Below are 24,365 nucleotides of genomic sequence, written 5' to 3' on the forward strand. Positions count from 1 at the left end.
AAAAACTTCATCCACAAAGATAAGGTGTAAATCTGGATGCAATGTTCCATCTCCTGCAAATGGATTAGCTAGCAGTTTTCATATAATACCCGAAGGAATCTCAAAGTAAATATTTTCATAAAGGTCAGTAGGTTGAGGAGCGACTCTTTGCTCTTCTGGTTGGGGTGAAGATACCCCAAACAAGCCCCTCAAAGGATTAGTTTCCATAGTGACAAGTAACAGAAAATTTCAGCACACTATATAAATGTTTCCTTACAAGTTCCCACTCACCAAAAGCGCTACACTCCCCCGGCAACGCGCCAGAAAAGAGTCTTGATGACCCACAAGTGTAGGGGATCTATCGTAGTCCTTCCGATAAGTAAGAGTGTCGAACCCAACAAGGAGCAGAAGGAAATGATAAGCGGTTTTCAGTAAGGTTTTCTCTGCAAGCACTGAAATTGTAGGTAATAGATAGTTTTGTGATAAAATAAATAGTAACGAGTAACAAGTAAATAAAGTAAACAAAGTGCAGAAAGGTGGCCCAATCCTTTATGTAGCAAAGGATAAGCCTGGACAATTTCTAATAATGAGTGTTGGTGTCAAAACCGGCGGATCTCGGGTAGGGGGTCCCGAATTGTGCGTCTAGGCGGATGGTAACATGAGACGAGGGACACGATGTTTTTACCCAGGTTCGGGCCCTCTCGATGGAGGTAAAACCCTACGTCCTGCTTGATTAATATTGATGATATGGGTAGTACAAGAGTGGATCTACCACGAGATCAAGGAGGCTAAACCCTAGAAGCTAGCCTATGGTATGATTGTTGTAATGTATGTTGTCCTATGGACTAGAGCCCTCCGGTTTATATAGACACCGGAGAGGGCTAGGGTTACACAGAGTCGGTTACAATGGTAGGAGATCTACATATCTGTATTGCCAAGCTTGCCTTCCACGCCAAGGAAAGTCCCATCCGGACACGAGCCAGAGTCTTCAATCTTGTATCTTCGTAGTCTTGGAGTCCGGCGGATAATGATAGTCTGGCTGTCCGGACACCCCCTAGTCCAGGACTCCCTCAGTAGCCCCCGAACCAGGCTTCAATGACGATAAGTCCAGCGCGTTTATAGTCTTCGGTGTTGCAAGGCGGGTTCTCCCTTCAAATTCCATGTACCTGCCGAATAGTGTCCGGCTTCATCTTGAATACTGTGTTCCTCGGCTTCTACGCCAAATAATGGCCCTCTTCCACGCATCGCACGAATGCGAAAAGCTAGGGTGTCTTTTACATTCCACCCCCTAGTTGTGTGAGTCGTCCGCCCATAAAAGAGGCAAGAATCCAGATCCAAACTGCACCGTCTTCCTCCCGCGAATACTCCATCGAAGCGCCTTTGACCTAAAAATCCATTCCACCATGGATTGTCGACGCGACTCTTCTTCACGCGCTCCCAGCCCACTGCCGGGGAATTGGAGGAGGTGCTCTGTTTCGCACAACGAGCTAGTGAAGCTCCAAACGGGGGGATTTCTCCCTCCGGGCTTCATGGTCCCAGTCCGGGCCGGACTGGTTACTTATCAAGGTGGGAGGCAGGCGGAGGACACTCCAAGCCCCAATAAGGGGGAGCGTGTATGCTTCATCCCCTACCTGATAAGGGGACTCGGATTCCCGATACATCCGTTCCTCCGCGGGCTCTTGGAGTTCTACGGACTCCAGCTCCACCACCTTACGCCCGCCTCTGTCCTGCATATCGCGGGCTATGTAGCTCTTTGTGAGCTATTCCTGGGCATCGAGCCCCATTTCGCATTGTGGAAGAGGCTGTTCTGCCTCGTACCCCGTTCTCACGAGGGGTCTATATATCAAGTAGGCGGCGCCGAAATATGGCGCATCGCAGGGACCGGATACCTATCCGGTACTCCCAAGAAGGCGTCCAAAGACTGGCCCTCGGAGTGGTTTTATATAGGAGACGCTCCGCTACCAGACCCAGTCCGGATCGGCCTCCCGGAGTTTAGTGCCGCTCCCTTGAAGAAACGCCTCAGCTGGCGCCCGCGGAGCCCCCGATTGGAGGAAGACAAGAGCGTCCATTACTTGATGGGCCGAATAGGATTATTAGCCCATTCGGGCTTGACCATGATCGGAGTTATGGCGACATGCATCAAGCGGGGGGTACAGCCATTGCAATACAGAGGCCACCCCATGTGGGATTTCAACGGGGAGGACGATGCCACCCGGCATGGCCGCAAAGGGCCGGATTCGACCGAGGATCTCGTGGAGATCCTGTCCGGCCTGTACAAGGGGGAGAAGGAGGACTTCCTTCGGACGAACCCTTTGAATGGGTTTTCCATGACCAACCCTAGGGGATGGGTAAGTGAACACCTTGAAGGGCTCAACCCGTGCTTTCGAAGTTTAAGCTTCTTACATTATGTCTTCGGCGCAGGATCTACGCCGGACTGTGGAGGACATGGTGAGTCCTGCTCCGCAACCTGAGGATCCAGAAAGATCCCTGGACCCGGCCTCCGAAGAGGACTCGGACATCGAGGTGGAGCTGATCGATGGGGTGTTTCACCAGCTCAGCATAGACAATGCTTTGGTCGCCATTATGGCGGACTACCCCGGACTAAGTTCGGCTTCCCAGGTGACCGCGACTGAAGTCTGGACACCATTATCTCTTCCCTGCCCATTTTTAACCTTTGCGAACGATGGTATTTTGCAGGAAGCGCCTTTACGGCAGGAAGCCGAGCCCGCGGTGGCTGACCAACAGAGGCCAGTCCGGACCAGCAGGCGGAAAAGGAGCGCGGGGCGAATGGAAACGTCACCGCAAAGGTATAGCTCGTATTTGAATTTTCAGAGCAACGTTCCGAGAAAACGCCTGAGTGCTCATAATCTTTGTAGGAGAAAAAGCGCGCGCCAGACTGCGGGCGCAGAAGTTGCCGATCCAACCTATACCGGCCAGGCCCCAGCGCCCGGCCTAGAGGGGGAGGCAAGCGCAAGACGCGGGCCGGATCCTCCTCCAACGGAGGACACCGACAGACTGTCTGCCACCAAGTCTGAGGTGGAGAGCGCCATGAACCATAGGCGCCGCCGGACAGTATTTCGTGAAGCGTGCTTTTCCCCGGAGGCATTGGATGCCTTTAACGTAGGGGACGCGCATCTCCGTGCCGCTCAAGATGGTTTTACCAGAGCCACGAAGCAGTATGTGAAAGACATACGGGTAAGGGAATTTTAATGGTTGTATATACCAGTAGCCCCCGAGACTTAAAGTAGTTATGTTAACTGATTTAAGGATCATTTGAAAACGCAGGCTCTTACCGAGAAGAATGCCCAGCTGTCTCGGGAGCTGCAAGATTGCAAGGCCCAACTTGGAGGCCGCACTTGCTGCCGCAGGAGGAGACGCAGAGACCCCTCCTGGTAACACATTTTTATTAATAAATATAAGCGCTGTGCGGCGTGCGCGCAAGTCTAATAATGACATTGCAGGTGCCGCCGGACAAGATCCGGACAGGCAAGCATTGCTGCGCCAGCTAAAGGCCGGCGAGAGTGTGCTGAATAGGGTTCAGCAGGAAAGGAACAAGCTCCAGGATGCCAACGCCAAGCTCGGAGAGGAGCTGAAAGGCGCTCGGGCCGAGCTGTCCGGCTCCGTTAAGGAGAATCAGCGGCTTCGTCGCGGCATTTATAGTAAGTGCTTGAGCGGACTCTTTTGAAAAGAAGAGTTCGGCGAGGAAGTATTTTGACATGATATGTCTTGTAGGTATACTCACAGGTCGTCCTGCAGAGGAGATGCCCGTATCAACGGGTGATCAACTTCCCGAACTGTTGCAACTGCTCGAACGAGTTCGGCAGGCAATGAGCGGCGTCGTCCGGGCTTTATGGCCAGCCCTCTCCCTACCCGAGGGCCTTGGGGAGCTTGCGGAGAAGCTTCAGGGAGTGCGGCAGCGCTTCCGTTTGTGGAAGATTTCGGCTTGCCGTCAAGGTGCCAGGGAGGCTTGGGCCATGGTGAAGACGCGGTATAAGAAGGCGGATCCCAACCACATGGCCGAAGTTGGACCGGTGGGGCCCGATGGGAAGGAGATCCCTGTGAGTTTAGTATACAGCCAAGTAGAGTTGGCTGCTAAAGTTTCCCAACGGGACTGTAAGTTAGACAGCCTGTTAGACGGGATTGAGGAGGAATACAATCAATAAATTTGACAATGTATGTTTTCCTTTAAAGTGACATGTGAAATGCCTTCTAGCCGGATTGTAGATCGTTTGTCTTTGCCGACCTTTTCGCTTCAACCTCGGGACCCTAGAGTCCGGAGTGTGTCCGAATACCTTTTGGTTAAGAAACAACCGTGGTATGCATGGAGACCAGGCGTAGGGGTCATTAGTGCTTTATCAGACAAGTGCCCAACTAGTTATGTTATATTACATGGTTAGTAAGAAACATCTTCCAGGGAGAATAGTTCCGTTAAGGGTTCCTTTCGCTGGGAGGCATGCCCTAAAGTGCATGTCCGGACTGCAAAGAAAGCAGTAAAACATCTGGGGGCAGATAGATAAATAGGTAAAAAGTCATCTTTTAAGTCACCGACCGAATATTCCCTTAAGAACGCTAGCTTTCGGCTTCACCCAGTCTGAGGTACACATCCGGCTGACCCGGCAGTAACAATCGCAGAGGTGCTCCCTTTACCTCCTAGCCGAACAATCGGGAACGTAGGGGTAAGCACAGGAGCCAGGCAACCCAGCTTGGCCAAAACTTAAGTCATATCGATGCATATAATGGCGAGTAAAAGGTACATGTGGAAGCTTGACACATGTGCTGGGTATGAAACCCGTATAATTGAGCTTCTGTAAAAGAAGCCCCCAGGAATAATGAGTGCGGATGGCACATCATGCGTATGCAAAAATGCGAAAATAGGCCCGTAAGGGCTTTTAAATAAAAAGGATAAAAAGAGAAACAAAAGACAGCCGAAGTGTAAAGTTTGGACGGGGGAGGGGACGAACTCTTAGTCCGGCGCTAGGCATAGAATCGTCGGAGGCGTGCTGCGTTCCATGGGTTCGGCTCGAGTCGGTTATCCGACGCATTTCGTAGACGGTATGCTCCGCCGGTCAGGACTTGATCGATTATGAAGGGGCCCTCCCATTTGGGCTTGAGCTTGTCCTTTTTCTTGTCCGGCAGGCGTAGAACTAGTTCGCCAACGTTGTAAGTCTTGGCCCGTACTTCTCTGCTTTGATATCTTCGGGCCTGCTGCTGATAAAATGCGGAACGAGCCTTCGCGACGTCACGTTCTTCCTCCAATGTGTCCAAGATGTCCTGCCGATCAAGCTCGGCTTCTCTTTCCTCGTACATGCGCACTCGAGGTGAGTCATGAATAATGTCACAGGGCAAGACTGCCTCTGCGCCGTATACCATAAAAAATGGTGTGAATCCGGTAGTACGGTTAGGCATTGTCCGCAGCCCCCAGAGTACGGAGTCGAGCTCCTCGACCCATTGTGTGTCGGATTTAGTAAGTGACCTCACTAGTCTGGGTTTAATGCCGCTCATTATTAGACCATTTGCTCGTTCCACTTGACCGTTGGTTTGAGGGTGATAGACTGAAGCGTAGTCGAGCTTGATGCCCATATTTTTGCACCATGACTTAACCTCGTCGGCTGTGAAGTTCGTGCAGTTGTCGGTGATGATGCTGTGGGGGACTCCGTAACGGTGTACCACCCCGGATATAAAGTCTATCACTGGTCCGGACTCTGCCGTTTTGACCGGTTTGGCCTCTATCCATTTGGTGAATTTATCCACCATGACCAATAGGTACCTTTGCTTGTGGGTTCCCCCTTTAAGGGGTCCAACCATATCAAGCCCCCAGACCGCGAACGGCCAGGTAATGGGTGTGGTTTTGAGGGCGGTGGGTGGCATATGGCTCTGATTAGCAAAGAGCTGACAACCAACGCATCGCTGGACCAAGTCCTGCGCGTCTGCCCGAGCCGTCGGCCAATAAAATCCTGTATGGAATGCCTTTCCTACAAGGGCCCGGGCTGTTGCGTGGTGTCCGCCTAGTCCGGCATGAATTTCAGCCAGGAGGTTTCGCCCTTCCTCTTCGGAGATACACCTCTGAAGGACTCCGGTTGTACTTTTCTTATAAAGTTCTCCCTCATGGACCTTGTAGGCTTTCGATCGCCGGACTATGCAGTGGGCCTCGTTTTGGTCTTCGGGGAGTTCCTGCCTAAGTAAGTAGGCAAGGAAAGGCTCTGTCCACGCGGCGATTACTGCCATTATGACGTGGGCTGAAGGTGTTATGTCATCTGCCGAATCACCGGTTGGTGCGGTTTTCTCCGGTTTGTTACTACCGGGCTCCTCTTCCCATAGTACGGATGGCTTGAAGAGCCGTTCCAGGAAGATATTTGGAGGGACAGCATCACGTTTCGCACCGATGCGTGCCAGTACGTCGGCCGCTTGGTTATTATCTCGGGCTATGTGATGGAATTCAAGTCCTTCAAACCGAGCTGGCATTTTTAGGACAGCGTTGCGATATGCTGCCATTTTCGGATCCTTGGTGTCAAAGTCTCCATTTATTTGTGATATTGCAAAGTTTGAATCCCCGCGCACCTCTAGGCGTTGAATGCCCATGGAGACTGCCATTCGGAGACCATGTAACAGGGCCTCGTATTCGGCTGTGTTGTTGGAGTCCGTGTACATTATCTGAAGTACATACTGGACTGTATCTCCGGTTGGGGATGTCAGTACGACGCCAGCCCCCAGTCCGGCCAACATTTTGGAACCGTCGAAATGCATAGTCCAGTTGGAGTATGCGCCGTACTCCTTAGGGAGTTCGGCTTCGGTCCATTCGGCGACGAAGTCAGCCAAAACTTGTGACTTTATAGCTCGTCGGGGTTTGTAAGTTATGTCGAATGGTAAGAGCTCAATGGCCCATTTTGCAATCCTGCCCATTGCGTCGCGGTTATTTGTAATGTCATTTAGTGGTACTTCAGAGGCCACTGTTATCGAACACTCTTGAAAGTAGTGCCGGAGCTTTCGGGACGCCATGAACACCGCGTATGCTATCTTCTGATAGTGCGGGTAACGGGATTTGCAGGGGGTTAACACAGTGGATACATAATACACTGGTTTTTGAAGAGGGAATTTATGCCCTTCTGCCACTCGTTCGACGACGAGGACCGCGCTTACGACTTGATGCGTTGCTGCGATGTATAACAGCATTGGTTCGCCCAGAGTGGGCGCAGCCAGGACCGGATTTGTTGCCAATATGGCCTTTATTTCTTCGAGTCCGGCAGTGGCGGCATCCGTCCACTCAAAGTGTTCGGTGCGCCTAAGGAGGCGATAGAGGGGCAATGCCTTTTCTCCTAGATGGGAGATAAAGCGGCTTAAGGCTGCCACACATCCTGTTAATTTTTGTATTTGCTTGAGGTCTTTTGGAATATCCAACTGTGACAGAGCTCGGATTTTAGCCGGATTTGCTTCAATTCCTCTACCGGATACAATGAAACCCAGTAGCTTTCCGGCTGGTACGCCGAAAACGCATTTTTCCGGATTCAGCTTGATGTCGTATGCTCTGAGGTTGTCGAATGTGAGCCTCAAATCGTCTACTAGAGTTTCGACGTGTTTTGTTTTGACGACTACATCGTCTACGTATGCCTCGACTGTTTTGCCGATCTGGGTGGCCAGACATGTTTGAATCATGCGCTAATATGTTGCGCCGGCATTTTTAAGTCCGAAGGGCATCGTGTTGAAGCAGAATGGTCCATATGGAGTGATGAATGCCGTTGCGGCTTGGTCTGCTTCCGCCATCTTGATTTGATGATAGCCAGAGTATGCGTCCAGGAAGCACAACGAATCGTGCCCTGCTGTAGCATCGATTATTTGATCGATGCGGGGGAGAGGGAAGGGATCCTTTGGGCAAGCCTTGTTGAGGTCTTTAAAATCGACACAAAGGCGCCAGGATTTATCCTTCTTTGGTACCATCACCAGATTTGCTAGCCAGTCCGGATGTTTGATATCTCTAATGAATCCGGCTTCCAGTAGTTTGGCTAGCTCTTCTCCCATTGCCTGTCTTTTGGGTTCGGAAAATCGTCGAAGAGCCTGTTTGACTGGCTTAAATCCTTTTAGGATGTTTAGGCTGTGTTCTGCCAACCTGCGTGGGATTCCGGGCATGTCCGAAGGATGCCAGGCGAAGATATCCCAATTTTCCCGAAGGAATTTGCGCAGTGCGGCGTCTACTTCGGGGTTCAATTGTGCCCCAATGGAGGCCGTCTTTGTTGGGTCCGTTGGATGGACCTGGAATTTTATTATTTCATCTGCTGGTTTGAAGGAGGTTGACTTGGATCTTTTATCGAGTATCACGTCGTCCCTGTTCACCGTAGAGCGCAGCGCGGTGAGTTCTTCTGCCGCTAAGGCTTCGGATAGTGCCTCGAGGGCTAGTGCGGCTGTCTTGTTTTCGGCGCGGAGTGCAATGTCCGGATCACTAGCGAGAGTGATTATTCCGCTGGGCCCAGGCATTTTGAGCTTCATGTACCCGTAATGAGGTACTGCTTGAAAAATTGTAAATGCCTCTCGTCCTAATAAGGCATGATACCCGCTGCTGAACGGGGCCACCTGGAATGTGATTTCTTCGGATCTGTAATTGTCCGGAGAGCCGAACACCACATCGAGTGTGATTTTTCCGGTGCAGCGCGCTTCCCGGCTAGGGATTATTCCTCTAAAGGTTGTGCTGCTTCGCTCAATACGGCTCCAATTGATTTCCATTTTTCGCAGAGTTTCCTCGTAAATGAGGTTTAGTCCGCTGCCGCCATCCATGAGGACTTTTGTCAGTCGAAAGCCGTCCACTATGGGACTAAGTACCAGTGCAGCTAGTGCTCTGGTTGTTCGGAATTTAGGCTCGTCGCTGGCGTTGAAAGTAATAGCTGTGTCGCTCCATGGATGTGCTGTTGCTACTTGGTAGACTTCGGCGAGTCCGCGGATTGTTCGCTTTCGCATGTTGTTTGATGCGAAGGTCTCAAAGATTGTTGATATCATGCTGGTATTGTTGGAGTGGTTTCCCGGAGCTAGAAGTTCCTCACCACTTTTGGCCACCTGCCGTAATATCCAACATGCTCGAAGGCTATGTGTTGGGACGGCTCCCTCTGTACTATGAAGTTTACAGGGTCCATTGAGCCATCCCTCCAGTACGGTTCCGTTTCCCTTATTGGGTTTCTGTTTTTTCGTTTTTGCATCTGGGGCCTGAGTGTAAGGCGCCCTTTTGCTGCGGACTGGGTTTGGGGCCGGATTATCCCAAAATTGATTTTCAGTTTTCCGGAAACTCTCCATCGCACAGTACTTTCGTACTATGGACGCCAGATCGGTGAAGCGCGTAATTCTGCGACGATCAATGGCGTTTAGGATTCCCTTGTCCGTGCAGTTATTGAAGAAGATTGAGATTGTGTTTTCCTCTCGACAGTCCTTTATCCTGTCCATAACCAGGAGGAATCTGGCCCAGTAATGATGTACTGTTTCTGAAGGCTCTTGCCGTATTAGAGATAGATCGCATATTTCTGGGCGGGTGGGTGGACTAAAATCTGGATTCCTGCCCATCTTGGGGCTCGAAGGCCGAGGGGTTTCCGAATTCGGAAGCTTGGTTTGCTGGACGCAATCCTGAGAGTCCGGGGCGATACATGATTTTAAGTTCAATGCTCGATCGAAGTCCGTCCCTCCGCGGGAATCCGGCATGGAGGGTCCGGGAATCCGGACATGGATTATTTTTAACATAGGCGGAGAGTTGCCGCATTGCTCCTCTACCACTGTGATGTGGTGGGTGGCCTGGGGAGAGTTAATCTCTCTCATATCGGTTTTAAGCCTGATCTGGTTGTAGTCCGTAGTGACTCCCAGGGCGGCGATGCGATCCAAGAGATCGTTAACAGACGAGAGCTCTATTGGATCCAACTGTTCGGCAGCTTTAGGGCTGACGCGAAGATTGCTTCTGACAACTTGCGAAGTCGTTGTCGAAGCGGCGGCCGGACAAGTGGTCATAAGAAAACCACCAAGCCGGATAGTTTGGCCGGCGGCCAAGGCCCCTCCGGCGAAAACACCGTCTTTGAAGACAGGTGGAGGCATCCGCTCTATCGGTGACGACACAGAGGAACTCTCAATGAAAGCACCAATGTCGGTGTCAAAACCGGCGGATCTCGGGTAGGGGGTCCCGAACTGTGCGTCTAGGCGGATGGTAACAGGAGACGAGGGACACGATGTTTTTACCCAGGTTCGGGCCCTCTCGATGGAGGTAAAACCCTACGTCCTGCTTGATTAATATTGATGATATGGGTAGTACAAGAGTGGATCTACCACGAGATCAAGGAGGCTAAACCCTAGAAGCTAGCCTATGGTATGATTGTTGTAATGTATGTTGTCCTACGGACTAGAGCCCTCCGGTTTATATAGACACCGGAGAGGGCTAGGGTTACACAGAGTCGTTTACAGTGGTAGGAGATCTACATATCCGTATTGCCAAGCTTGCCTTCCACGCCAAGGAAAGTCCCATCCGGACACGAGCCGGAGTCTTCAATCCTGTATCTTCGTAGTCTTGGAGTCCGGCGGATAATGATAGTCCGGCTGTCCGGACACCCCCTAGTCCAGGACTCCCTCAATGAGGAAGGAGCTCCCGAGGACACATTGGGAATTATCGTCAAGCTAGTTTTCATCATGTTCATATGATTCGCGTTCGGTACTTTGATAATTTGATATGTGGATGGACCGGTACTTGGGTACTGCCCTAACTTGGACAAGCATCCCACTTATGATTAACCCCTATTGCAAGCATCCACAACTGCAAAATAAGTATTAAGGTAAACCTAACCACAACATTAAACATATGGATCCATATCAGCCCCTAACGAAGCAACGCATAAACTAGGGTTTAAGCTTCTGTCACTCTAGCAACCCATCATCTACTTATTACTTCCCCATGCCTTCCTCTAGGCCCATATAATGGTGAAGTGTCATGTAGTCGACGTTCACATAACACCACTAGAGGAAAAGACAACATACATCTCATCAAAATATCGAATGAATACCAAATTAACATGACTACTAATAGCAAGACTTCACCCATGTCCTCAGGAACAAACGTAACTACTCACAAAGCATATTCATGTTCATAATCAGAGGAGTAATAATATGCATAAAGGATCTGAACATATGATCTTCCACCAAGTAAACAAATTAGCATCAACTACAAGGAGTAATCAACACTACTAACAACCCACATGTACCAATTTGTGGTTTTGATACAAGATTGGATACAAGAGATGAACTAGGGTTTTGAGAGGAGATGGTGTTGGTGAAGATGTTGATGGAGATTGAACCCCTCCCGATGAGAGGATCGTTGGTGATGACGTTGGTGATGATTTCCCCCTCCCGGAGGGAAGTGTCCCCGGCAGAACACCTCTGCCAGAGCCCTAGATTGATTCTGCCAAGGTTCCGCCTCGTGGCGGCAGAGTTTCGTCCTGTAAGCTTGCCCACGATTTTTTCCAGGGTAAAAGTGATGATATAGCAGAAGATGGACGCCGGAGGCCCACCAGGGGGGCCAGGACATAGGAGGGCGCGCCCTATAGGGGGGCGCGCCCTATAGGGGGGCGCGCCCCCTGTCTCCTAGAAAGGGTGTGGGCCCCCTGGCATATTTCTTTTGCTCAGAAATTCTTGTTAATTCCAAAAGGTTGTTTCGTGGAGTTTCAGGACTTTTGGAGCTGTGCAGAATAGGTTTCCAACGTTTGCTCCTTTTCCAGCCAGAATTCCAACTGTCGGCATTCCCCCTCTTCATGGTAAACCTTATAAAATAAGAGAGAATAGCCATAAGTATTGAGATATAATGTGTAATAACATCCCATAATGCAATAAATATTGATATAAAAGCATGATGCAAAATGGACGTATCATCAATCAAAGCAAAATAAGATGCATAAAAGATAAACATCACATGCAATCAATATAAGTGATATGATATGGCCATCATCATCTTGTGCTTGTGATCTCCATCTCTGAAGCATCGTCATGATCTCCATCATTACCGGCATGACACCATGATGTCCATCATCTTGATCTATATCAATGTGTCATCACATGGTCGTCTCGCCAACTATTGCTCTTGCAACTATTGCTATCGCATAGTGATAAAGTAAAGCAATTATTTGGCGCTTGCATCTTATGAAATAAAGAGACAACCATAAGGCTTCTGCCAGTTGCCGATAACTTCAACAAAACATGATCATCTCATACAACAACTTATATCTCATCACGTCTTGACCATATCACATCAGAACATGCCCTGCAAAAACAAGTTAGACGTCCTCTACTTTGTTGTTGCAAGTTTTACATGGCTGCTACGGGCTGAGCAAGAACTGTTCTTACCTACGCATGAAAACCACAACGATATTTCGTCAAGTTAGTGTTGTTTTAACCATCACAAGGACCGGACGCAGCCACACTCGGTTCAACTAAAGTTGGAGACACAGACACCCGCCAGCCACCTGTGTGCAAAGCACGTCGGTAGAACTAGTCTCACGTAAGCGTACGCGTAATGTCGGTCCGGGCCGCTTAATCCAACAATACCGCCGAACCAAAGTATGACATGCTGGTAAGCAGTATGACTTGTATCGCCCACAACTCACTTGTGTTCTACTTGTGCATATAACATTTACGCATAAACCAGGTTCTAATACCACAGTTGGGGAACGTAGTAATTTCAAAATTTTCCTACGCACATGCAAGATCGTGGTGATGCATAGCAACGAGCGGGGAGAGTGAGTCCACGTACCCTTGTAGACCGAAAGCGTAAGCGTTAGCACAATGCGGTTGATGTAGTCGTACGTCTTCACGATCCGACCGATCCAAGTACCGAACGTACGGCACCTCTGAGTTCAGCACATATTCAGCTCGATGACGTCCCACGAACTCCGATCCAGCAGAGCTTTGCGGGAGAGTTCCGTCAGCACGACGGCGTGATGACGGTGTCGATGATGCTACCGACGTAGGGCTTCGCCTAAGCACCACTATGATATTACCGAGGTGGAATATGGTGGAGGGGGGCATTGCACATGGCTGGGAGAGATCAACAGATCAACTTGTGTGTCTATGGGGTGCCCCTTGGCCACGTATATAAAGGATGGAGGGAGGAGGAGGCCGGACCTCATAGAGCGCGCCCAAGTGTGGAGTCCTACCAGGACTCCCTAGTCCTAGTAGGATTCCAACTCCCACATGGAATCGGAAAAAGGGAAGGGAGAAGGAGAAGAAAGGAATGGGACGCCCCCCCCCCCTCCCTAGTCCAATCCCGACCAGTCCACGGGGAGGGGTGCGGCCACCCTTTGAGGCCTTTCTCTCATTTCCCGTATGGCCCATTAAAGCCCAATACGAATTCCCGTAACTCTCCGGTACTCCGAAAAATACCCGAATCACTCGGAACCTTTACGATGTCTGAATATCGTCGTCCAATATATCGATCTTTACGTCTCGACCATTTCGAGACTCCTCGTCATGTCCTCGATCTCATTCAGGACTCTGAACTACCTTCGGACATCAAAACACAAAACTCATAACATAAATCGTCACCGAACGTTAAGCGTGCGGACCCTACGGGTTTGAGAACTATGTAGACATGACCGAGACACGTCTCCGGTCAATAACCAATAGCGGAACCTGGATGCTCATATTGGCTCCCACATATTCTATGAAGATCTTTATCGGTCAAACCGCATAACAACATACGTTGTTCCCTTCCTCATCGGTATGTTACTTGCCCGAGATTCGATCGTCAGTATCTCGATACCTAGCTCAATCTCATTACCGGCAAGTCTCTTTACTCGTTCCATAATACATAATCCCGCAACTAACTCATTAGTCACATTGCTTGCAAGGCTTATAGTGATGTGCATTACCGAGAGGGCCTAGAGATACATCTCCGACAATCGGAGTGACAAATCCTAATCTCGAAATACGCCAACTCAACAAGTACCATCGAAGACACCTGTAGAGCACCTTTATAATCACCCAGTTACGTTTGTGACGTTTGGTAGCACACAAAGTGTTCCTCCGGTATTCGGGAGTTGCATAATCTCATAGTCATAGGAACATGTATAAGTCATGAAGAAAGCAATAGCAACATACTAAACGATCAAGTGCTAAGCTAACGGAATGGGTCAAGTCAATCACATCATTCTCTAATTATGTGACCCCGTTAATCAAATGACAACTCATGTCTATGGCTAGGAAACTTAACCATCTTTGATTCAATGAGCTAGTCAAGTAGAGGCATACTAGTGACACTTTGTTTGTCTATGTATTCACACATGTACTAAGTTTCCGGTTAATACAATTCTAGCATGAATAATAAAATTTTATCATGAAATAAGGAAATAAATAATAACTTTATTATTGCCTCTAGGGCATATTTCCTTCACTTTCCTCTTTGCTAAACTACTCGTCAAGGTGCTGCAAATTAGCCAATGGAATTTCAGAGATTCCTAATTCATCCTCAAGCTGCTAGCGGTCGTGGCCACCAATAGCAAGTTGAAACTATTCAAAAATAATTTACACCTTGTCACTATGTTCTGAGACCTCTCAATTGGCGCCAATTATTATTTTTCGAAAAGGAGGATCGCCCCCAGCCTTCGTATCGAGCGATGCATACAACCATTTTATTAATTATTCACTGAGACATTACAAAGTAATACATCAGTAAGTCTGAAGCCACCTTCCTGGCAACATCCGCCGCTACTCCTATCAATTTGATGAAGGAGGTGCACATGATCAGGGCTGCTTGCCCAGACCTCGCACCAAACCCAACATCTAAAATTAGGGGCCTCAACCAAACCGCCAACAACGTGTCGAGGGCACAAACCGGCCCAGCAGACTCTCATTGGGCACCGCATGCGCACAACATTTGGGTTTCGACAACGGTGGAGAGACATTGTGTGCATTATGCTTCATCAAGGGTGATGACCACTGGAACCCCTGGATCTTCTTTCATGCATAGGCGTGGACTCAGGCAAGGGAACCCTTATCCCCAATGATCTTCAACAATCCCTATGATGGATCCCCTGCAGCGGCTACTTCAGAAGGCCATAGAGGCCAACATCTTGTTACCCATTCCCTTACGTGCTGCTAGGCTAAGGACAAGCTTCTATGCGGACGATGCCTTCCTATTTGTGAACCCATGATTTTTGACAAGTTTTGGGCAAATATCAGGGCCGAAAGTGAACCAGATGAAGAGTGTCATATACCCAATTCAATGCCATAATTTGGATGCTCGGGGGCTAGTGCAAGGTTTTGGAGAGGTGAATGGTGTTTTCCTTTCCAATTACCTGGGGCTACCACTCTCTATACGAAAGTTGAGAAGCATTGAGGTGCAATATCTGCTAGACATGGAGCTACCAACTCTACAATTCGGAGGTTTTTTGTGATGGCCCACTTGTGCCATGTAAAATCAATTTTTGTCATCAAAAATGCTCTGGTGACGGTTTTCGGCCATCACCCCCACGGTCGCTGAATTGCCATCACAAAAATAATTTCTTGACGGTACCACTTTTTTTGTCATGTAAGATCGTGTCTTAGGTGATGACCGGATTTTGCCACGAATGCCCATTTTCGGTGATGCCAGTTGAATGGCGGTCTAATAATAGGATAAGTGTTTAGTGATCTTGTCCTACTTTGCCGGTTGTGGCTTTTTTGCTTTATGATTCTATTTTGCTTATGTACCTAAGTTGAATTGCGTACTTTGCAACTTATTTGCTTAATAAAATGGATGTGTGCATCGCTTGATGCAGAGGCCGGGTGTACTCCTCCTTTTCAAAAAATGATGCATCTGTGTCCAGTGTAAGTGTGGGCCAAAGGGTGCCTGCATCTGATTCAAACATATAACACAATGTATTTATTCATCATTAGTTCACAAAATACATTCGCATACAAATCACATAAGCATAGAAAGCATACAAGTGGCATCATTGCCAAGCTAGTCAATAATCAAGTGTAGAATGAACACAAGCTAGTTATCAGGTGTAGAAAGAACACAAGTTAAAGGGTAAAAATAGAGAAATACTGTTTTGCACAAGCCATCGTAAGTTTGTTGTGCTTGACTACTATTTGTGGCCGCGGAAGGGCTTCACCAATGAAGGGTCGATACTTGTGCGATGTTGAATCCACAGGTTGAAGGAATGACTTCAACGTTAATGGTGTACATGAAGGAATGTTGGATGCAGGAAATGCCCTTCCAATTGTAGTTCTCTCTACCCATCACTTAATAGAATAACTTGAAGTCAATTCTCATACTAATGTGGCTTGTGCGTTTAGAAGGACTTATCCACATGAGTGTAGGGTAGTACCCTCATGTTACATTCTATTGCTTGTTGCATGCAAGTGTACTCACAAAGGTGGGTGGGCTTTTTCTTGCATCATGTTGCTCCTCCTGAATTTTTTGTATTAAAAAATATGGAATTTAAAAATCGCCAGATAAGCAAGTAGTTAGGAATCACCGGAAAATATCATGTTCTAAGAAATAACCAGCACAGTGCCTGTGCGTTGCTACGGAGCTATTAAAAAGGACGGACGTTAGGCCACCGACTTAGAAGATGATCAAAGGACGTTACTATACATCTTGCACGATTCATGATAAAAAAAGAGCAAAAATACAGTAAGAGGGATGCGGTAGGTGTCAAAGAATTTGATGTGTCTGTAGTAGGTCTTTGAAATATTTATAGTGATACAACATTTTGAATTTGAAACATGGGAGAATGGCATTATAATTTGTTCACTCTTCTACAGTATGATCTATAACTTGGAAGTTTTGTTGGGAGGAAAAACTAAAACCAAAATCATGATTTTGAGTTGGGAGTCATATTTTTTGCAACTGTTATTTGTGTCTTCAACATGAGTGTTGGTTTCCCATTAAAGTAGTAGTTTATTTGTTTGTTTGTGTTAGGTCCCACACCTAAAATGCAATTGTTTATACATCTCTTGGTAGTTTGCTAGTTCCACATGTGAAGAGGAAGATGGGTGTATTTGTTTATTGTGAAGGTTGTTGGCTCTGCATGTAAACTCACCACCAACTCTAGATTTTATAAATAGGAAAGATTATAATGATGATACATTGGTCAGGATAATTTTGGGATAATTCCTATTTATGAGCATTCGACTTAAGTCTAGAATCATCGTTGGTTGACATCCTTTTTGTAAGGGTCGCATCTGTCAGATGCACCTACTCAGATTGTTATAAGGAACATATCTTGAGAATCCGGTGCCTACGTGTATCCCTGCATCCCTCTATTCTCATGCCCTTGATCTAAATCATTTGCTTTAGCTTAATTTGCAGTAATTTTTCATTGACACGCCTTTTTTTCAGAAAAGGAGGATGACCCCCGGCCTCTGCATCTGGATGATGCATACGACCACTTTATTAATTATTCTCACAAGACCTTACAAAGTCATACAACAGTAAGACTAAAGCCGCCATCTAAGGAACAAACTGTCGCTACACCTATCCAGTTGATGAAGGGGCGGAGATAACCTGGGCCTAATACCAAACAGACATCGCAACCAAGCCTAACATCTAAGACTTGAGACCCCAACCTAGCCACTTGCCGGGTCTGGGGCACACACTGGTCCGGCGTGCTCTCAGAGGCCGCCGCCGCCAACTTCCACCGCTCCATCTTTAAAACTGTACTGGTGCATCTACCTTGCTCGGTCTAGCTATCGTCGATGCCACGACGGCGCCCAATGGCACCTCCTTCATGCGCGCAAACAACTGAGCACGTCGCGGGCGCCACTGATACACCTCAGCGCCATTGCCACCAAGTACCACCAGCCAATACAGCTTGAAGTCCTTGGAAGATCTGTCATGCATAGCACCTGCCGACCAGGCATGACAAAGCGTAGCACCTGTCGGTCAGGCATGACTTGACATCTCCACCGCCGCTCCGTGCAAGACGAAGCTGCTCCACCTCCTGCCTCTGACTTCCAGCGCTGCTCCATAAACGATGCTCCCAAGAGAGAAACGACACCGCAGTGCCTCCATCGTCCGAACTGGAACACCAGATCCTAGGGTTCCCCCGGAGCAGTGCCCATCACCAGCAACCATCAAGGACCCACACAGTGCCCACCACCACTCAGCCCTCAAGGCGACGCCTTCAGGAAGGTCACGGCGTCAAGGACACCGCCGCCACCCACTGGAGTTAGGGTTTTCACCCGAGAGGCAAAGAGGGGGGAAATGAAGGACCAGACATAGACCGACGTCTCCAAGAAGAAAAGCGGCGTCCTTGAGCATCGTCGTCGGCGCGGCCGACCGGGGCCGACCAAGGGGTTTCCCCCTATCTGGATCTCCTCCACCAGCTTCACCCGCGGCTAGGGTCCCGGCAAACACGCCAGCACCGTCAGGAACCCGCAGGAGAGAAGCCCACTGATCAGGGCCGGATGACTGCGGCCAGATCTGGCGCTAGAACACACCGCCCGCGCGCACTGGCAGCCGAACAAGCCGACCCCGACAACGCCGGCCACAGATCTGGCCACACCCAGATCCAACGCACCCGCCGCGCCGACGACCACCTCCACTCTAGTCGTCCGACTGCATCTTGCGTGTAATTGACTGTTCTCCATACTCCTCTCTCCAGTGGTGGTTTGGAACCCTAGCTCGCATGCCCGTGTCCCTCTGCTCTCTGGTTAGCGTGACAGCATCCACCGGCAAGCGCCTGCCCATGGAAGTGTTGATCGTCCCAGTTAACATGATCTCAGCGTTCACTGGCAGCTGTCGGTGCATGCATAATGTCCTAATCGCAGTCTAAGGAACTCTTATACGCTAGATCAGCCGGTTGCTTGAATGAACAACCACGGGATCAGTAGCAATCAGCAACACTACAACATCACAAGTTTCACGTAGCACAACCAAAAAAAGTCCAGTCCTTGGTATATTAAAACATGTGCCATTGCCACGTCTGAATGCTTGATCCTATAGGTGCATATGCAGTCATATGGAGGCAACAAATTACATACAAATGCATATGAACGAGGGATAGTTTGGCACACCGAAAGAGAATGTAGCCATACCTCTAGGTGTAAGTTTGATGAGTTTGCACCTTACAATTGATCCCAATCAATTTAGTGATCTTAGTGTGAATGTGGTTATCATGATTTTATTCCTTATGTTGCAGTGTTCGTCTTCTACATCTGAATGTTATGATAATTTGAAGCCTAAAGTAAGTATGACATTTGAAGGATTTGAGACAGTGGAGAAGTTCTACAAGGCACCTACATCATCATCAAGAGAAAAGTGATTCTACCATGCACGGGATATCCCGCGCATGGCTGAGCCTTCAATCTTGGTTGGAGATCCGTGCACCCATATCATGTATTCATTCTGATATTTAAAGTCATCTGACAACTTTATGGAGAAATGCTTCGGCAGAGGACCATGCTAGGTCGATGCACTTCATTCCTCTCTCCCACCTACTAGTTTTCTCTCCTACACACTATTGCATGGATTTTATTTTCATTCTTAAACTTCAAACAACCATATATTTTAAAATAAATGTAGGATAAACAATCCGTTTGAACGTGCGGCTTTATTTCGGTGATGTCTTCAAAACAAGCTCAATATTTAATATGTTTTGACAATTTTGAGTTTTTGAAACACAGTGAAACATGAACGAATTGGAGTGCAAAATAGTGAAATATACCATAACAAGGTAAAACCAATGTAGTACGCTGATAGAAAATATTATAAAGCGCTCCAAAACACAATGAAAAAAATTGATTAGTCTAACAATCATAGTTTTTATAGTTTAATCAAGTTTCAAAATTCATATTTCAAAAATGATAAAATACATTCATGGTTACCATTGTTGAAATCATATCGTTAGCGGGAAAGAAAATATGTAAACCGATCAGAAAGCAAAAATTTTGTTTAGGAACTGCAACGGTTTTAAATTTGAGACTGAAAAAAATGCATGGGTGCATTGTGGAGAGAGAAACTAGGTAGGGGATAGACCGGAGAAGATGTGTTAGCTGTCAAAATGAAGTTGATGGTAATGCCATGGACGGTATCTCCCGTGCATGGTAGAAAAGCCGGTCTCTCATCATCAATAGTAAAAAAAAAAACAATGATTCATAAAACCATTACTTTTCACTTAACAAACAGAATCCTACTGGACCGACTTTGAGCTTGACGTAGTTCACACATTAACAATTAGGAAATAAAATCAAAAAATAATATATCTTTTACAGTAGGAATCAGCTGTCGGTACAAGGAAGAATCCACGTGCATCTTTATTTGTTCTTAATTTGTACTGTACTAATTATCATAAAAATTCTTGACCCAACTTTCATAAGTACGTCCTTGGTCCTTATCCAGATTAATTAGCTCTATGGCTGAGTTAAGCCATTGGAGCCACACCTCTTGAATTCTGGTGGTGGCGGGGGCAGGCTGGTCTCTGCCGTCGGCCCGTTCTCCACGATGAACGCCGTCGCCATGCCCATGATGATGTGGAACTCGAAATGGCAGTGGAGGTACCACATTCCGGGGTTGTCGGTGACGAAGCGCACAGCAGCCCAGCCGGTCCTGGGCACCTGCACCGTGTTCCTCAGCTGTGGGTTGTGATAGTTGAACTTCTCGGGGTCTGTTTTGGGGTTGTAGTTGCCGATCCCCATGGCGAGGACGAAGAAGTCGTAGCCATGGAGGTGCATGGGGTTTGAGTCGCTCTGCAGCAGTGCCGTGCTCTGGAAGATGATCTCCACCGAGGTGTTGTACCGGAATCTCCGTAGCTTGGTCGCCTTGAACGTCGGTTCCAGCGCCTCCTCCAGTGGGCCCGGCGGGATCAGGGTGCGGTCGGTGTAGTTGTACGGGTGCGGCGAATGGTCGGGGAGGTCCTCCGTGTACAGGCCACTTGTCCGGCCGTCGTAGTACCAATCGAGGAGGGACGTGTTGGTCGGGTGGCGGAAGGAGACATTGTTCATGGTGGCCACTACAATGGTCTCGCGACTCCGCCTACGCTGGCACGTCTTCGTGCCGTTGCGGCAGATGGAGCCGAGGCCGAGCGTGAAGTAGAGGCGCTCGTCGACGTGCATGGGAACGCGGTGGCGGTCTGGGTGGGCGAGGCCGGTGAGGTTGTTGTGGAAGTAGTAGGACGGCATGGTGTTATGCTGGCTGGGCATGAGCGGCGTCAGCACCGGCAACCCATTGTTGTTGTGGGAGGATCCGGCGTAGCGGACAAGGCCGCGGGAATCGAACCCCGGGATCTGCGGGTCAGGCTCCGGCGGCTGGTTCGCGAGCGCAATCATATGGTAGTGCGCGGGCGGGGCGTCGGCGGCCATGAGCCCATGAGCACGTCGATGGCCTCCCCTGGCGCAACAGTCACCATGTCCGTCTTGTACGGCGTCAGGTAGTACCCGTCGGCGCCCACCACCGTGAACGTGTGCCCAGCGACCTTGAAGTAGTACTCCGAAAAGAGGGCCGTGTTCACGATCCGCAGTAGGTATGTCTCCCCGCGCACCACGTCAAGGACGAAGCTCTCCTCCGGCTTGCCGGAGCAGTTGTTGAGGTCGCCGAGCTTACCGTTGATGGTCGCGGACAGCGGGTTGTCGGCGAAGTTACCGTCGTGCATCCTCTTATCGAGCTCGACGAGGTCGAGCTCCCACCACTCGCCGATAATGATGGGAACGTCTTTGGTGGGCGTCGAGAATGGGTACCTCCCGCCTTTGGGGCGGATGATGAAGGCGCGGCGACTGTGGCGCGAAGGCACGTGACGTGGGCATGCCACCACAGCGTGCCAACCTGGCCGGAGACGTTGAAGCGGTACATGTGCTCGCCGCCGGGAGGGATAGGGCATTCGGTAACGAAGCTGGCGCCATCAGACCAGCAGCTCCTGATCTGCCGGACGCCATGCCAGTGGATGGTGAGCCCATGAGGGAGACGGTTCACGACGTGGACGACAACCGTGTCGCCGTCGGTGACGTCGATAGTGGGGCCCGGGAGCTGCCCGTTCACCACGTAAATCTTGGTCGTGTTGCACAGGTGCGTCTGGTTCATCTCGTGGACCTGAACATCATTAATCAGATAATTGATTGGTCAATAGTGGTTCATCTCGTGCACCTGAACATCATTAATCAAATAGTTGATTGGTCATTAGTCAGCTCATGAGATCTCTTAACTAATCAAGAGGTCATAGATAGGAACCGCAAAAAGAAAGTTATGGATAGGAGTAGCAAAGCTATAGTGCATATATTCTATCCAACGTAGTAAGCCTAAGATTTTAGCGAGCCCAAAGCAAGATAACTGTCCTCACGACCTTCCAAAGTTAAACGAATCATGCTACAACTACGGGCAATATATACCAAACTTAAACCTACCACGAAGTGATCAACAACATGTCGTAATTAACCAGATAGATAGATACATATATACTCCCTCCGTTCCTAAATACTTGTCTTTCTAGGCATTTCAAATGACTACTACATACGGATGTATGTAGACATATTTTAGAGTGTCGATTCACTCATTTTGCTCCGTATGTAGTCATTTGTTGAAATGCCTAGAAAGACAAGTATTTAGGAACGGAGGGAGTACTATATTGTACTCACGACAAAGGTGTGCTCCACGACCGCCGCCTCGCCGCCGGCCGCCGCCGCCAATGCCGCAAGGACAACGGCGCAGAAGATGGTGGCCGCCATGGAGAGCTTCTCCATGCTTGGTTGCTCTGCAAGCTCAGTGCTCTTGATCACTAGTTGGCTACCAACTCGCTGCCCAGTGGAAGGATGATTTTGCAAAGCCTGAGCTGTGGCCTATTTATACACTCGACGGCCAAGGCGTCGGCATCCAACGGCCGTTTGCAACCGCTGACCAGGCTAATCAAACCAAGCGATCGACATGAAACATCATGATATCATCCATCACGCAAGCCCAGTAGATCACTATGTTATATACCTTTTCGTACCTCGCAACCTTGTGGCATGCATGCAATATGCAATGCATGGCTATTACTATTAGCTAGCTAGGCTGGCTAGTAGCTAGAGCCTAGAGATGAGGCTTCAAGGAAAGACCGTGATGTGAAGGGGGGTTGCAGATTAGCATCATTGGCAGTACACTATCTTTCGTTGCGCCGGTAAGAGGCCACCTAACCTTTCGCCTTGAGGGTAAATTAGTTTAGCAGTACTTGATAATCCAGAGGCAATGACAAAGTCAATCGCGGCTATGAATTAAGCGAGACGAGACTTCCTCTAGCCGGCGTGAGAAGGTGCAGTGCGCACTGAGTTAACGCGGGATCAAAAGAGGGAGGGACGGACAGAGTACTGTCTTTCAGTAATCTAAATTGGCGTTCATGAATGGGCATCAGCACGAAAATCCGTCGGCACCGTAGTACTTAGGGCAACTCTAACCGATCCCCAATGAATAAAAGGCTTAGTGGTGTATATATATTCCATTAAGTTTTGACCGGACCTAGCCGATCCCTTAAATTTAGAGGACTAACAAATAATTCATTTGCATTTCAATTTCAGCCATTGAAACACATTTCTTTGCTTCTTTATTTTATTTAACGACGTTGAATTACATAACAATTCACCAATTATTTGTTAGAAGGACAAGACCAAAGAAAAACCACAATTAGACATTTTAGAAGATATCCAACTTTCATAACTACTCCCACTAGTTGGATTAATATATCTTCTTGATGCCTTCACTGTTGATCTGCGAATTCTCGATCTTGCATACTTCATTCTTCTTCTTTGGTTCTAAAGAAGTAGACATTCTTTCCCCTCTAATTTCTTCTCTAATCTCATATCTAGTCTCATCTTTAGCCTCAATTCTAGCAATGAGTGCACGGACATCTATTAGTTTATGTGCTATTAATAGATCGATGTATTCTTCTTCCCAATACCAAAACGAGCCTCCGTCATCCTACACACATAGATGAGCATCAATAAGCTACCGAAATTGAACCGAATCCGGTGAAAACTGAATCTAAACAAGCACATATCTCATCATTTGTGCATTTGAAGAACACCCATTTGGGATGTTGCGGCGTGGTAGAAACTCGGCGCACCCTTGTCATGTGCAGTCGTCGCACTGTATGACCGGCAACTGCGAGCCGACGAGCCCGGGTGCCGATTGGCCATGTATTTGCTGGCGAACCGACGACGGGAGCAATTGAAGTGACTAGAGGAAGAGTCGGTACCTGCATGCGGCGCGGAGGCTTTGCCGGGGCTTTGTGGGCCGCTTCCCGGCGAATCCATGGCAAGGCGCAGCCGCCGCCGGCCGGAAACACCAAATCTGGCGGTGGCGACAGCAGCCGCAGATCCTCTCAATTTTTGGCCAGGAACGGGACAAAGAGGTGGTGGAGGACAGCGGTGAAGGCCTACAAGGCTTCCCCAGCGGCGGGTCGGTGGCAGCGGGGAGGAGGGAGGGGTAGGAGGGGCGG

The 24,365-nt window shown here is 48.7% G+C and overlaps 1 pseudogene; it reads right to left on the reverse strand.

Annotated features, from left to right (window-relative positions):
- Nucleotides 1-20,316: 20,316 nt before the first annotated feature.
- On the reverse strand, nt 20,317-22,635 carry LOC123088110 (laccase-19-like; annotated as a pseudogene).
- Nucleotides 22,636-24,365: the final 1,730 nt, after the last annotated feature.

Source organism: Triticum aestivum, chromosome 1B (assembly GCF_018294505.1).
Source record: "Triticum aestivum cultivar Chinese Spring chromosome 1B, IWGSC CS RefSeq v2.1, whole genome shotgun sequence".
Taxonomy (NCBI): Eukaryota; Viridiplantae; Streptophyta; class Magnoliopsida; order Poales; family Poaceae; genus Triticum; species Triticum aestivum.